The sequence below is a fragment of the Bubalus bubalis genome, chromosome 21, assembly GCF_019923935.1.
Source record: "Bubalus bubalis isolate 160015118507 breed Murrah chromosome 21, NDDB_SH_1, whole genome shotgun sequence".
NCBI lineage: Eukaryota > Metazoa > Chordata > Mammalia > Artiodactyla > Bovidae > Bubalus > Bubalus bubalis.
Genome location: NC_059177.1, coordinates 20,465,642 through 20,479,721, shown reverse-complemented (window position 1 = coordinate 20,479,721; position 14,080 = coordinate 20,465,642). Strand labels below are relative to the sequence as shown.

At 37.1% G+C, this 14,080-nt stretch overlaps 1 long non-coding RNA gene across 3 annotated transcripts in view; it reads right to left on the bottom strand.

The window, feature by feature from the left end:
* Positions 1-1,900: 1,900 nt before the first annotated feature.
* The window catches only part of LOC123330994, a 45,813-nt gene continuing 33,633 nt past the window's right edge, over positions 1,901-14,080 (bottom strand). The window contains exon 3 of one of the 3 annotated variants that reach the window (XR_006547370.2): positions 1,901-2,596. This is a non-coding gene — a long non-coding RNA (uncharacterized LOC123330994). The other 2 variants (XR_006547372.2, XR_006547371.2) reach the window with 2 other exon arrangements.

The following is a 14,080-nucleotide window of genomic DNA, read 5'->3' as shown; positions in this document are numbered from 1 at the left end:
GATTGGAGGAATCAATTTTTCAAATCAAAGATTGTGAAAATGACTGTATTACCCAAAGAAATCTATAGATTCAATGCAATCCCTATTAAATTACCAATGGCATTTTTTACAGAAGTAGAACAAAAATTCTACAATTTGTATGGCAACACAAAAGACCCTGAATAGCCAAAGCAATCTTTTATTTCCTCTTAAAAAAATCAGCTTTATTGAGATGCAATTTAAATACAGCAAAATTTACTGCACAAACACAAATTTTCATTTAATCCTTGGAATAATTAAAAAAAAACACAAAACATTCAAGTATTTCCCTGTTACAGTTTAGGAAACTGAGTCTCCCAGAGACACGGGGCAAGCCAAAACTAGAAATCCCAACTCTAATGGAATCAGTTCAGTTCAGTCGCTCAGTCGTGTCCAACTCTTTGCAACCCCATGGACTACATGCTTTCCTGTCCGTCACCAACTCCCAGAGCTTACTCAAACTCATGTCCATCGAGTCAGTGATGCCATCCAACAATCTCATCCTCTGTCATCCTCTTCTCCTCCTGCCTTCAATCTTTCACAGCATCAGGGTCTTCTCCAGTGAGTCAGTTCTCTGCATCAGGTGGCCAAAGTATTGCAGTTTCAACTTCAGCATTAGTCCTTCCAAGGAATATTCAGGACTGATTTCCTTTAGGATGGACTGGTTGGATCTCCTTGCAGTCTAAGGGACTCTCAATAGTCTTCTCCAACACCACAGTTCAAAAGCATCAATTCTTCGGTGCTCAGCTTTGTTTATAGTCCAACTCTCACATCCATACATGACTACTGGAAGAACCATTGACTAGATGGACTTTTGCTGGCAAGGAAATGTCTCTGATTTCTAATATGATGTCTAGGTTGGTCATAGCTTTTCTGTCAAGGAGCAAGCGTCTTTCAATTTCATGGCTGTAGTCACCATCTGCAGTGATTTTGGAGCCCCAAAAAATAAAGTCTGTCAATGTTTCCATTGTTTCCCCATCTATTTACCATGAAGTGATGGGGCCAGATGCCATGATCTTCATTTTCTGAATATTGAGATTTAAGCCAGCTTTTTCACTCTCCTCTTTCACTTTCATCGAGAGACTCTTTAATTCTTCTTCATTTTCTGCTATATGCATATCTGAGGTTATTGATATTTCTTCCAGCAATCTTGATTCCAGCTTGTGCTTCACCAAGCCTGGCATTTTGCATGATGCACTCTGAATGTAAGTTAAATAAGCAGGATGACAATATACAGCCTTGATGTACTCCTTTCTCAATTTGGAACCAGTCTGTTGTTCCATGTCCGGTTCTAACTGTTGCTTCTTGACCTGCACACAGATTTCTCAGGAGGCTAATGGAAAAGACTGTCTCAAAGTAACATCTTCCCATCTCTAGATGTATACATGCATACAACCAAAGGACCAGCTGTCAAAACCATTGGCCAAAATATTCTAAAACTTCTTCCAAATCCAACCATTTACAAACACCATGAAAAGATTCAGTAATGAACAGTCCTCTAGAATACAAGTCTCATGAGGGTATGGACCTTGTCTTTCTTCATTGCTATATTCCATTCCCTAAAACAGTACCTAGCATATAATACTTGCTCCATAAATATTTGCTAAATACAAACAATCCTAAGCACACATATCACTGCTCTGTAATAAATATAAAATATATATAGCACTATTAGATAGCAATGGACCACACCAAAGTATCCAGCAACTAAAAAGCCCAAAAAGCAGAATGCTGCTGCTAAGTCACTTCAGTCGTGTCCGACTCTGTGCGACCCCATAGATGGCAGCCCACTAGGCTCCTCTGTTCCTGGGATTCTCCAGGCAAGAATACTGGAGTGGGTTGCCATTTCCTCCTCCAATGCATGAAAGTGAAAAGTCAAAGTGAAGTCGCTCAGTCGTGTCCGACTCTTCGCGACCCCATGGACTGCAGCCCACCAGGCTCCTCCGTCCATGGGATTTTCCAGGCAAGAGTACTGGAGTGGGGTGCCATTGCCTTCTCTGTCCAATATACGTTAGGTACAGATAAATATGGTTTGATTTCACTTAAACAAAATACCTAGAATAGTTAAATTCAGAGAGTCAGAAAGTAGATGCCAGGGGGTGGGGGGAAGTGGGGCGGGTGACTGGGTAGTTACTTCATAATCGAAACAGAGTTTCAGTTTAGGAAGGTGAAAAATCTGAGAGATGGATGATTGTGAGAGTTCCACAATTATGTGAATGTACTTAGTGCCACAGAACTGAACAGTTAAATATGGTTAAAATAGTATGTTTCTATTACGTGACTTTTATCACAATAAAACACACACACACACACACTTAAAAAAGATTTCCTGATGGCTGTGCTTGGTACTAAGATTACAAAAATTGACCAAGATGTAGTCTCTGCCCTCAGAGTCCTTGTTCTTGACCATGTGTGTGCTCACTCAGTCATGTCTGACTCTTTGCGACCCCATGGACTATAGCATGCCAGCCTCCTCTGTTTATGGGATTTTCCATGCAAGAATACTGGTGTGGGTTGCCATTTCCTCCTCCAGGGGATCTTCCCGATCCAGAGATTGAACCTGTGTCTCCTGCAGCTCCTGCATTGAAAGAGAATTCTTTACTGCTAAGCCATGGGGTCAGAAAAGTAGCAAACTTTTTTCTTAAACAGCAAGATGGTAAAAATGTTAGAGTTGTGGGTTAGTCATTTGACCTCTGTCACCACTTCTTAACACTATCATTACAATGTAAAAGCAGCCATAGACAATGTATAAATGGTGGGTATGGTATATTCCAGTAGGATTTTTCAACAGAAAAACAGGCTACAAGCTAATGGGCAATAAATAGTTCACTGATCCCTTTTCTAGAAGAGAGAGGAACTATAAAGAAAAAAGTGAGAGATTAAGTGTTAAAGAGAAATACAAAATAATAAAGCAAGAGAGACTGTAATTATCGGAGGAGGATGCTGACATTGTATCTTAGTTAAAAAGCAAAAGAAAATAGCAGAAACTTCATTTAAAAATGTTTCATCTCCTTAGAGCCAAGACTCAGACATCAAACAATCAACCCTTCCCTGGTTTATGAACAGAAGTCACATCTTCATCAGTTCTGCAAAACTCAAACTCCAAATCTAGTTGTGAATTAGCTTTGACATTCTATTTCTCAGTGTTTGTAGCTATTAATTTACAGTCCTTTTCCCCACTGGAACGTGGGTTCATGGTAAGGGTGGTGGGTGGCTTGTCATTTACTAATTTGCTTATGTGGCCTTATATTCAGTGTGATAATCAGATAGTATTCACTAAATATAGAAAATAATTTACTAATAAATTAATATCCATACTGCAGGGTAGTAATCGCTTCCTAAAAGACATACACAGTGCATTAATGTTTCACTAGGATGAAAATCACAAGATCACGCCTAAGCATAAGTAATAATTCCACTGGGAAAAATATTTAAGTTATGTTCTGAAGGATGGATAGACTAAAAAAAACATTCTTTTTATTTTCTTCTCTGTCCATCAAAAGGACACATGTTTACATGGGGAAGAAGATTCCTCAATTCTGTCTTTATAACCCAAGAATACTTCTATTCTTTGTTGACTTCTGTTCTTATCATCTCTCATTCCACTTGAGGAGGAGGAAATAATAATTGGATATGTGAGCTAAGTCGCTCAGTCATGTCCGACTCTTTGCAACCCTATGGACTGCAGCCCACCAGGCTCCTTTGTCCATGGGATTCTCCTAGTAAGAATACTGGAGGGGTTGCCATGCCTTCTTCCAGGGGACCTTCCCAACCCAGGGATCAAACCTGAGTCTCTTATGTCTCCCCTGCATTGCAGGCAGGTTCTTTACCACTAGCACCACCTGGGAAGCCCCATAGACATCTACCATTAGTATCATCCAGCTGTGGAGTTTCTATTAGGGCTACTTTGAACCTGTAGGGGTCACCGTGGAGCAACGGTGTGGGAAAACGCCATAGAAAATTTAAACAGTAAGAAAATGGTGGGAATCACAGAAGCAAAATTTTCGATGTAAAACTTACTCTAAATTTACTAGAAGTCCCTTGAAAAATCATTAGTTGAATGCATGAGAATATCTATGCAACAGATCAGCAATCACATCTTCCCTCGCAGCAGATAAGGCTGTATAAAGAACAGTCTCAGAAACTCAAAGAGATTTGGCTTCTTTTTTTTTTTTTTTTTTTTTATCTCCTGGAGACTAGAAAAGTAAGTATATCAGCTAAGATTTAAGAAGTACTGAGAAATGAGTGCCTTTCAGAGAAAACAACTGATTTTCACAAGATTGGGGAAAACATCAGAGTGTTCCAACCTTAAATCCAAAGATTCTTGCATTTCTAGTAGTCAAAGTATTCAGTGACTAGACGTTTTGTGACATTTTGTAAGAGTTACTGAAAGTCAGTGTTAACTTCTCTTCCGATTCTGGTCCATAAAAGGCTTATACATACTTTGATCAGTTGATCAAACTGTGGTGTATGAATTGCCTGCATCTGAGATACTTGTTAAAAATGCTGGCATCTGTTTGTCATCCTAGACCTCCTGAATAAAATCTCAAGGTGGAGGTGCAATGTATAAGAATCCAAACATTTTAACAAGCATAGGAGATGATTTTAAAACCTAGGAACACTGGCAGCAACTGTTTAGATCTATGCTTAAACTTTGTCAGTTTTGTTGCATCATATATTCTCAAAAAATCATTGGAATACAGGTTAATGTATTAAGCTTGGGCTAATAAGGTGTTGTAACTAACTGGAATCTAAAGAAATGTTAAATCTAAAGCATGTTAAAGAAATTAAAGCTTTTTTCTTTTCTTTTCTCTGCCCAAGATAAAACATGTAGCATTATAAAATAAGTTTTTGTTTCATTAAATGTAAAATGGGTGTCTTGTATAGAAAGCTTATTTTATTGTCAAATGATAGCCATTTTGAAGCTTCAAGTAAGCAGGTGGGAATGTACAGCACAATCTGCAGGAAGATGACAACCTAAAAATTTAATCATCTCACATGAAGACATCCATTAATACCACTGTGGTGATATCATTGCTTATTGGGATGTCTGTATAAATATGTATAAATATGAATACTTCTGCAAGTCTTAAAGCTCCCATTCAACTTTGCCTTGGCAGAATAAAATAGGAATTTACAATATCTGATATAAATGCACTTAGAGTTTGATGACACACTTTTAAACATGACTGTCAAAGAATCAAATCAGAGTATAGATAAGTGACTTTATGGTGGTACCTGTAAAGGCAAATTAAAGTGGGAGGGAGTAAGAATTTTCTGAATAATTTAGTCAAGTGAGAGAAATATATAGTTTGGGTTCTGAATTATTTATTCAGCTTTCTATGTTGATTTATCATGGTTATTGCTCAATCCTACTTTTCCTATGTAGCTGAAGGCTGTGGTATATTTCTTCTAGTTTGATTCACAGTTAATGGTGTGATTGGGAATTCCTGGTCGCCTCATTTGTATGCAGTGATAATTATGGTCGTAGTCAACATTTATTGAAACGTTTATGTGACAATCATAGCTCTCATTACTTTACTGCTCATTCATCCTTTGTAACAGTTCTATAAGGTGTATATTAATAATTCTATTTCAGAGATTTATGAAAGGAACTAAGGCACCGAGCATTTAAATAACTTGCACATCTAGCAAGTAGAAGATCCAAGACCAAAAGCTACCCCTCTAATTATAAAGACCTGCTTCTGTCAACTACACTATGCTGAAAGCTTTGAAAAAGAGGTTTGAGTCAAAGGCAACCTTGATATTGCTTTTGCTTCCCATTGTATGGCTTGATTAATAACAACCAGAATGTAAGAGAAAAAGACTGGGACTTAATACAAAATACTGGGTATGGGATCTAGTTTCCTGAGAGACCTCAGAGGAGGACACTTTGCAAGTATGTGAGGAATGGAGGAGGTGGAAGGAACCACGCAGAATAATTTCCCTTCCTTCTTCTCTACCATGGATCATGTCCTGAAGAAACTGCATGGGGCAAGCCAACATATTTGACTGTCCTGCTGATCTCTTAGCAGCCTGTAGTGAAGTGGTTCCTGGCATGGACATACACCATTTCACATCATTTTCTTTGCTTACTGAGGTTTTTTTTTTTTTTCAATCTCACATTCACTGTCCTGGTTTTACAGTTCACAAATGAAATATCAGCATCTGAATGGGGCTACTTAATAGGCTGACTCAGGAAACCCTTCTTAGAGGTGCTGGGTTAAAACAATGGTCAATATATACATAGAATTTCCATGTGCCAGATTCTGTTCTCAACGCTTCAGACACTTTAACTCATTTAATCTTGGCAACCACCCAGTGAGATATCATCACTGTTTTGTAGTTAAGGAAATTAAGATAAAGAAAGATTAAGTCCTTCTATGGGATCCTGCTTTAAAGAAAAGGTTCTGTACATGTTTGTCACACGTGAATACATAAATGAGTAAATGAATGTAAACTTGCTCAAGAGAATGAAATAATTCGGAAATTTTCCTTTTTAATATTCACTGGGTGTTGCCACCTACATTATTCTACTTGTTGGAAAAATAATTATAGCCACACATCTAGCAAAATGCATTGCACAAGATAGATATCCAACATTTGTTTGTTAAAGGAATATATTCAGTATTTCCTAGTTCAGGGTTTTTTTTTTTTTTTTTTGACAACATCCAAAAATATTTCTCTATGCACAAAAATCAAGGAAATTGAATAGCCATGCTGTTGTATGGTTCAAGGAGCTCAGATTATGAGGAAAAATAACAGTTGGGAAACTCACTTGGGAAATACCTTGCCACACCTTTGTTTTACCTGAAATAGAGCCGAGTTGCTGGAATTCCAAGTTCCTTAGCATTTCAAGACCAATGATAAATAAATTATAAATTAAAGATACTGCCATGAAAATCAGTGAGGTACCCAGAAAAATGAATAGCCAAGAAATGAGCATCTCTTTTGTGCTCCATGAATCTCCTAGGCATGAATTGATTTTTGTTGATGGTCTTTGTTTCTTATTCATTGTGACTGCTTATGGTGCAGTGGCTTCTGTTCAACTATCGAAAAGAGCTTCAAGAGACTTGAAAAAGGTAAAAGATTTGATGAGGACTAGAAACAAATAACTAAGGAATTAAAATGTTACAACACTGTGGATTGTTAACCCAAAGACCTGGGTCTCTAAAATGGATGGTGTCTCAGATTTCCTTAAGTATTTCTGCATTTTTCTTCCTTTTTCCAGTTATAGATATTTTTGAAGCAGCAAACCGATCTATAAATAAATCGATTTTATGTGAAGAATAGAACACCAGAGTTTGGTATTCAATTAAGCCCCATTTATTTCACTATACTAAGACTGTTTCTTGAAAATCCTTTACAACCTAATATTAAAATTTTAAAATCACACTATTTTTCATTGTAGGGCTTCCCAAGTGGCTTAATGGTAAAGAATCTACCTGCCAAGCAGGAGATGTGGCTTTGATCCCTAGGTCGGGAAGATCCCCTGGAGGAAGAAATGGCAACCCACTCCAGTATCTTGCCTGGGAAAGCCCATGGACAGAGAGCCTGGTGAGCTACAGTCCATGGGGTTGCAAAGAGTCAGACACGATTTAGCAACTAAATAACCACATTTTCCACTGCACTGTAATCAAACATCTAACTGACAACCACTTCTACACTGACGTGTATGGGAAACGTTGAGTGTTTTCGTTTCACTTTTGGGGAACTCTCACATACATCTATTGTTAACTTCCAGTTGTATCTTATAGTTTTAACATAAGAATGTGATCTATAAGTCTTTGGATGACTACAACAAACCTCCTCACCCCTTCTTGGAAGGTTTGAGAAATGGCTTTCCTACTGATAATGCTGACTGTAGCTGTAACTCCTTCAAGGACCTATACGAGGCTTATTTGTGTGATTGCATTATTCCATTGTTGTGGTGACTGATTGGACAATCGGCAAACTTCCAAAATTATAAGCCATCGTATCCTAACTGCTATTATTCTGCTCAAGTTAGTAGAAAAGGCTGTAGAATACTCTTATAACCATATATCCATCCTTGAATTTAGTAATCTGTCAAATTAAAAGTTTCCCATTTATTCAGGCAATTTCTCTTATTTATATTTGTCTAGGTATTTATTTTATTCAAGTTTCAAATTGGTTGGCATACATGGTTCAAATTATTTCTTATTATTTTTAATGTCTGCAGGATCTGTAGTTGTGCTTTTCTTTCAGTACTCTTTTCTTTCAGTACTCATATCATTTAAATACATCTCCCTACTCTCTCTTCCAATTTTGTTAATTTCAGTTGTCTTTGTAAAGAACCAAATTTTGGCTTTCTTGAGAATTTTATCACTTTGTATACCATTTCCATGCTCTAAATTCTGTTACTTTTTATTTTTACTTTTATTAGTTTTATACAATATCTTATTTGGTAATATTTGAGTGGATATTAAATATATTCATATTTAGGTCTTTTTATTTTCTACACTACATAAAGCTAAACATTTATCTCTAAGCACAGACTAACATGACATCATTTTTCTATGCTGTTACCATGCAGTGAAACTTTTTCTAATTTCCATTGTGATTTCTTATTTAGCTCATTAATTACCTAAAGATTGATTCTTAATTTCCAAAACTACATATTTTTCCCAAGTTTCATTTTTATTGGTTGATATTTTGTTTATATTGTGATTTACATGTGTGTGTGTAATATGTTAATGATTTAAGTGTGTTTTAAAAGAATATATATACTGTTACTTTAGTTCAGTGTCCACCATTTATATTTCCATAAAACAAGGTGTTTAACTGAGTTGATCAAATCTTATACATCTTTTTTTTCCTTTTTTTCTGTTTATTTTTCTTCTTTTTGGCTTTCTTGTTCTATCAGTTATTAATAGAAATGAGAAAAAGCTTTCCACTATGATGGTGGATTTGCCTAGTTTATATTTTAACTTTTTATTTTAAAATAATTACAGGTTCACAGGAAGTTGTAAAAATAGTATAGAGAGATCCCACCTATACCTGACCCAGTTTCCTTGATGGTTACATTTTCATAACGACAGAATACTATCAGAACCAGGAAACTGACTGTGGTGCAAGATGTGCATAAAGACCCATGGTGTATAACCACATGCATAGATTCATGTAACACCGATTCCACTGCAATCAGGTTTCAATACTATCGTAGCACAACCTAACTCTCTGCCTTAAACCAGAAAAAGAACAAACTGAGACCAAAGTTAGTATAACAAAGGAAAAACTAACAAATTTTTAGCCTGACTAACCAAGCAGGAGAGGACTCAAATCAACAAAATCATAAATAAAAAGAAAGATAAATTACAACTAATATCACAGAAATACAAAGGGTAATAAAGATACCATGAACGTCTATGTGCCAACAAACTGGATAATAGAAGAAATGGAAAAAAAAAATTCTTAGAAATGTACAACCTACCAAGACTGAAACAGGAAGAAATATAAAACCTAAACAGACCAATTACTAGTAAGAAGATGGATCAATAATCAGACATCTCTCAAGAAAGAAAAGCCCCAAACCAGATGATTTCAGTGATGAATTTTACTTAATATGTAAAGCTATCTACAGATTCAATGGAATTCCTATTGAACTACCAACAGCATTTTTCATAGAATTAGAACAAAAATTTCACAATCTGTATAAAAACATAAGAGATCCTGATTAGCCAAAGCAATCTTGAGACAGAAAAACAGAGCCAGAGGAGTCAGGTGCCCTGACTTCAGACTATACTACAAAGTTACAGTCATCAAGACAGTGTAATACTGGAAGAAAAACAGAAACATAGATTTGTTTTTGGTACAGGATAGAAAGACCAGAGATAAACACACGCATTTATGGTCACCTGTGGCTCAGACGGTAGAGCGTCTGCCTGCAATGTGGGAGACCCGGGTTCAATTGTTGGGTCAGGAAGATCCCCTGGAGAAGGAAATGGCAACCACTCCAGTACTCTTGCCTGGAAAATCCCATGGACAGAGGAGCCTGGTAGGTTACGGTCCATGGGGTCACAAAGAGTCGGACACGACTCAGTGACTTCACTTTTACTTTTCAATCTTTGACAAAGGAGGCAAGAACCTACAAAGAGAAATGACAATCCCTTCAATAAGTAGTTCTGGGAAAACTGGACAGCTTCATGTAAAAGAATGAAATTAGAAGACTTCCTGAGCTTCCCAGGTGGTACCAGTGGTAAAAGAATCTGCCTGCCAATGCAGGAAATGGAAAAGATGTGGGTTCAGTCTCTGGGTCAGAAAGATCCTCTGGAAAAGAAAATGGCAATCCATTCTAGTATTCTTGCCTGTAAAATTCCATGGACAGAGAGCCTAGTGGGCTACAGTCCATGGGGCTGCAAAGAGTCAGACATGACTGACTGACTCAGTACACACACACAGAACAATTCCGAACACCATACACAAAAATAAAATAAAAATGGATTAAAGACCTAAATGTCAGACTGGACACTATAAAACTCTGACAGGAAAACAGGAAAAACATTCTTTAACATGAATCATAGCAACAACTTTTTAAATTTACCTCCTAGAGTAACGAGTGAACTCCGGGAGTTGGTGATGGACAGGGAGGCCTGGTGTGCTATGATTCATGGGGTCACAAAGAGCTGGACACGATTGAGTGACTGAACTGAACTGAGAGTAATGGAAAAAATAGACAGATGAGACCTAATTAAACTTAAAAGCTTCAGCACAGCAAAGGAAACCATAAACAAGATGAAAATACAACCCACAGAACAAAAGAAAATATCTGCAAACAAAGCAACTGACAAGGGATTGATCTCAAAAATATACAAACAACTCTTGCAACTCAATATCAAAACAACAAACCCAATAAAAAAAATGGGTGAAACACCTAAAGAGATATTTCTCCAAACAAGACATATAGATGGCCAACATGCACAAGAAAATATGCTAAACACCCATACTTATCAGAGAAATGCAAATCAAAACTACAATGAAGTATCACCTTACATTGTCATCATCAAAAAACCTTCAAATAAATGCTGGAGAGGGTGTGGAGAAAAGGGAACCCTCTTACACTGCTGGTGGGAGTGTAAATTGATACAGCCACTATGAAGAACAGTATGGAGGCTCTTTAAAAAAATAAAAATAGAGTTTCCATATGGCCCAGAAATCTCACTATGGGGCATATACCCTGGGAAAACCATAATAGAAAAAGACACACATACGCCAATGTTCACTGCAGCACTGTTTACATTAGCCAGGACACAGAAGCAGCCTAGACGTCCATCAGCAGAGGAATGGATAAAGAAGATGTGATACATGTATACAATGGAATATTACTCAGCCATAAAAAAGGAAGGGAATTGAGTCAATTGTGAAGACTGGATGGACCTAGAGTCTGTCATACAGACTGAAGTCAGTCCGTGAAAAACAATGATCATATATTAACTCACACATCTGGAATCTAGAAAAATGGTGCAGATGAACTTATTTGCAGGGCAGGAATAGAGATGCAAATGTAGATAATGGACTTGTGGATAAAAGTGGGGGAGAGGAGGGTGAGACAAATTGGGAGATAAGGATTGACATATATATACTACCACGTATGTGGGATAGGTAGTGGGACTCTGTTGTAAAGCACAGCGAGCTCCATTCAGTGTTCTGTGATGACCTAGAGGGATGGGAAGGAGGTCCAAGAGGGAGGGCATATATGTGTACATATAGCTGATTTGCTTCTTTGCACAGCAGAAACTAATGCAACATAGCAAAGCAATCATACTCTGATAAAATTAATTTCTTAAAAAGAACATTAATGCCAGTCCTTTCCAAACTTCCAAAAAATTAAAGAAGTAGGATGATGATGAGGAAGGTTGCTCAGTTGTGTCCGACTCTTTGCAACCCATGGACTATAGAGTCCATGGAATTCTCCAGGCCAGAACACTGGAGTCACTAGCCTTTCCTTTCTCCAGGGGATCTTCCCAACCCAGGGATAGGACCCAGGTCTCCTGCATTGTGGGCAGATTCTTTACCAGCTGAACCACAAGGGAAGAGGTTGGAGCACTCTGAAATTCACTATATAGGCTAACATTACCATGATACCAAAGCCAGGAAAGGCCATTATCCCAAAGGTGTTAGGCCAACATCCCTAATGAATATAGATGCATAAATTCTCAATAAAATACTGCAAACTCACTTTAGCAGCACAATAAAAGGATCATTCACCATGATCGCCAGAATGCAAGAATGGTTTAACAAATGCAAATCAATAAATATGATATTCACGGGTCCCCAACTTCTGGGCTGTGGACCAGTATCTCCTGTCTCCTGTCAGATCAGAGATGATATTATATTAGAAATAAAGTGCACATTAAATGCTATGTGCTTGAATTATCCTGAACCCTCCCATCCCAGTTCATGGAAAAAGTGTCTTCCATGAAATTCATATCTGGTGCCAAAAAGGTTGGGGACCACTGTAATATATCATGTTATTAGAATTAAGGAAAAAAATCTTATGATTATCTCAATATATTCAGAAAAAGCATTTGACAAAATTCCAAATTTCTTTATGATAAAAAATAATCTCTTAGCAAATTAGATATAGAAGGAACATAACTCAACATAATAAAGGTCACATATGACAAGGCCACAGCTAACATTATACTCATAGGTAAAAAGTTGAAAAGCTTTTACTCTAAGATTAAAAACAACACAAGTGTGCCCACTCTCACTCCTATTTTCCACAGTACTGGAAGTTTTGCCACAACAATCAGGTGAGAAAAAAGAAACAAAGGCATCCAAATTGGAAAGTAAAAAGTAAAACTGTCTTAATTTGTAACTGACAGGATTTTATATACAGAAGATAGGTAAAAACTCCAAAAAACATGACAGATATAACCAATGAATTCAGTAAAGTTGCAGGACACAAAATTGACATATAAAAATCAGTAGCATCTCTTCAAGAGAACAACAAATTGTCTGAAAAAGAAATATAGAAAACTATTCCACTTACAATAGATCAAAAACAACAAAATGCATAGGGAAAATTTCATCAAGCATTGGACAATCTCTACTCTGAAAATAAGACATTGATGAAAGAAATCAAAGAATATACAAATAAATGCAAAACTCTCAAGTTCGTGGATTGCTAGAAATACTATTTTTAAAATGTCCTCACTAATGAAGACACTCATAGATTCAATGCAATCCTTATCAAGATACCAACAACACTTTTTTATAGCAATAGAACAAACCATCCTAAAATTTATATGAAACCACAAAAGACCCCAAACAACCAAAACAGTCTTGAGAAACAACAAAACCAGAGTCATCACATTTTCTGATTTCAACCTATATTACTATACAGCAATAATAATCAAAACAATGTGGCACTGGCATAAAAACACACACAGACCTGTGGAACAGATCATTAGCCAGAAATAAGCCTGAGCATATGTGGTCAACTAACATTTGACAGGAGAAGGCCATGGCACCCCACTCCAGTCCTCTTGCCTGGAAAATCCCACGGACGGATGAGCCTGGTAGGCTGCAGTCCATGGGGTCGCTAAGAGTCGGACATGACTGAGCGACTTCACGTTCACTTTTCACTTCCATGCATTGGAGAAGGAAATGGCAACCCACTTCAGTGTTCTTGCCTGGAGAATCCCAGAGGCGGGGGAGCCTGGTGGGCTGCCGTCTGTGGGGTTGCACAGAGTCAGACACGACTGAAGTGACTTAGCAGCAACATTTAACAAGGGAGCCAAGAACACTGGATGGAGAAAAAGTGCCTTCAATAAATGTACAGGGAGAATTGGATATTTACATCTTAAAGGACAAAACTAGGCCCCCATATTATGCCACTCATAAAAATTAACTTGAAATTGATTAAAAACTTAAGTGTAACACCAGAAACTATGAAACTCCTAGAAAAAAGCTAAGGAAAAAAAAAAAAAAAACCACATCCTTAACATGGGTCTTGGTAATGATTTTTTGGACATAACAGCAAAATATAAGCAATGAAATATAAAGTAAATTAGCTATATTATAACCAACTAAAAAGCTT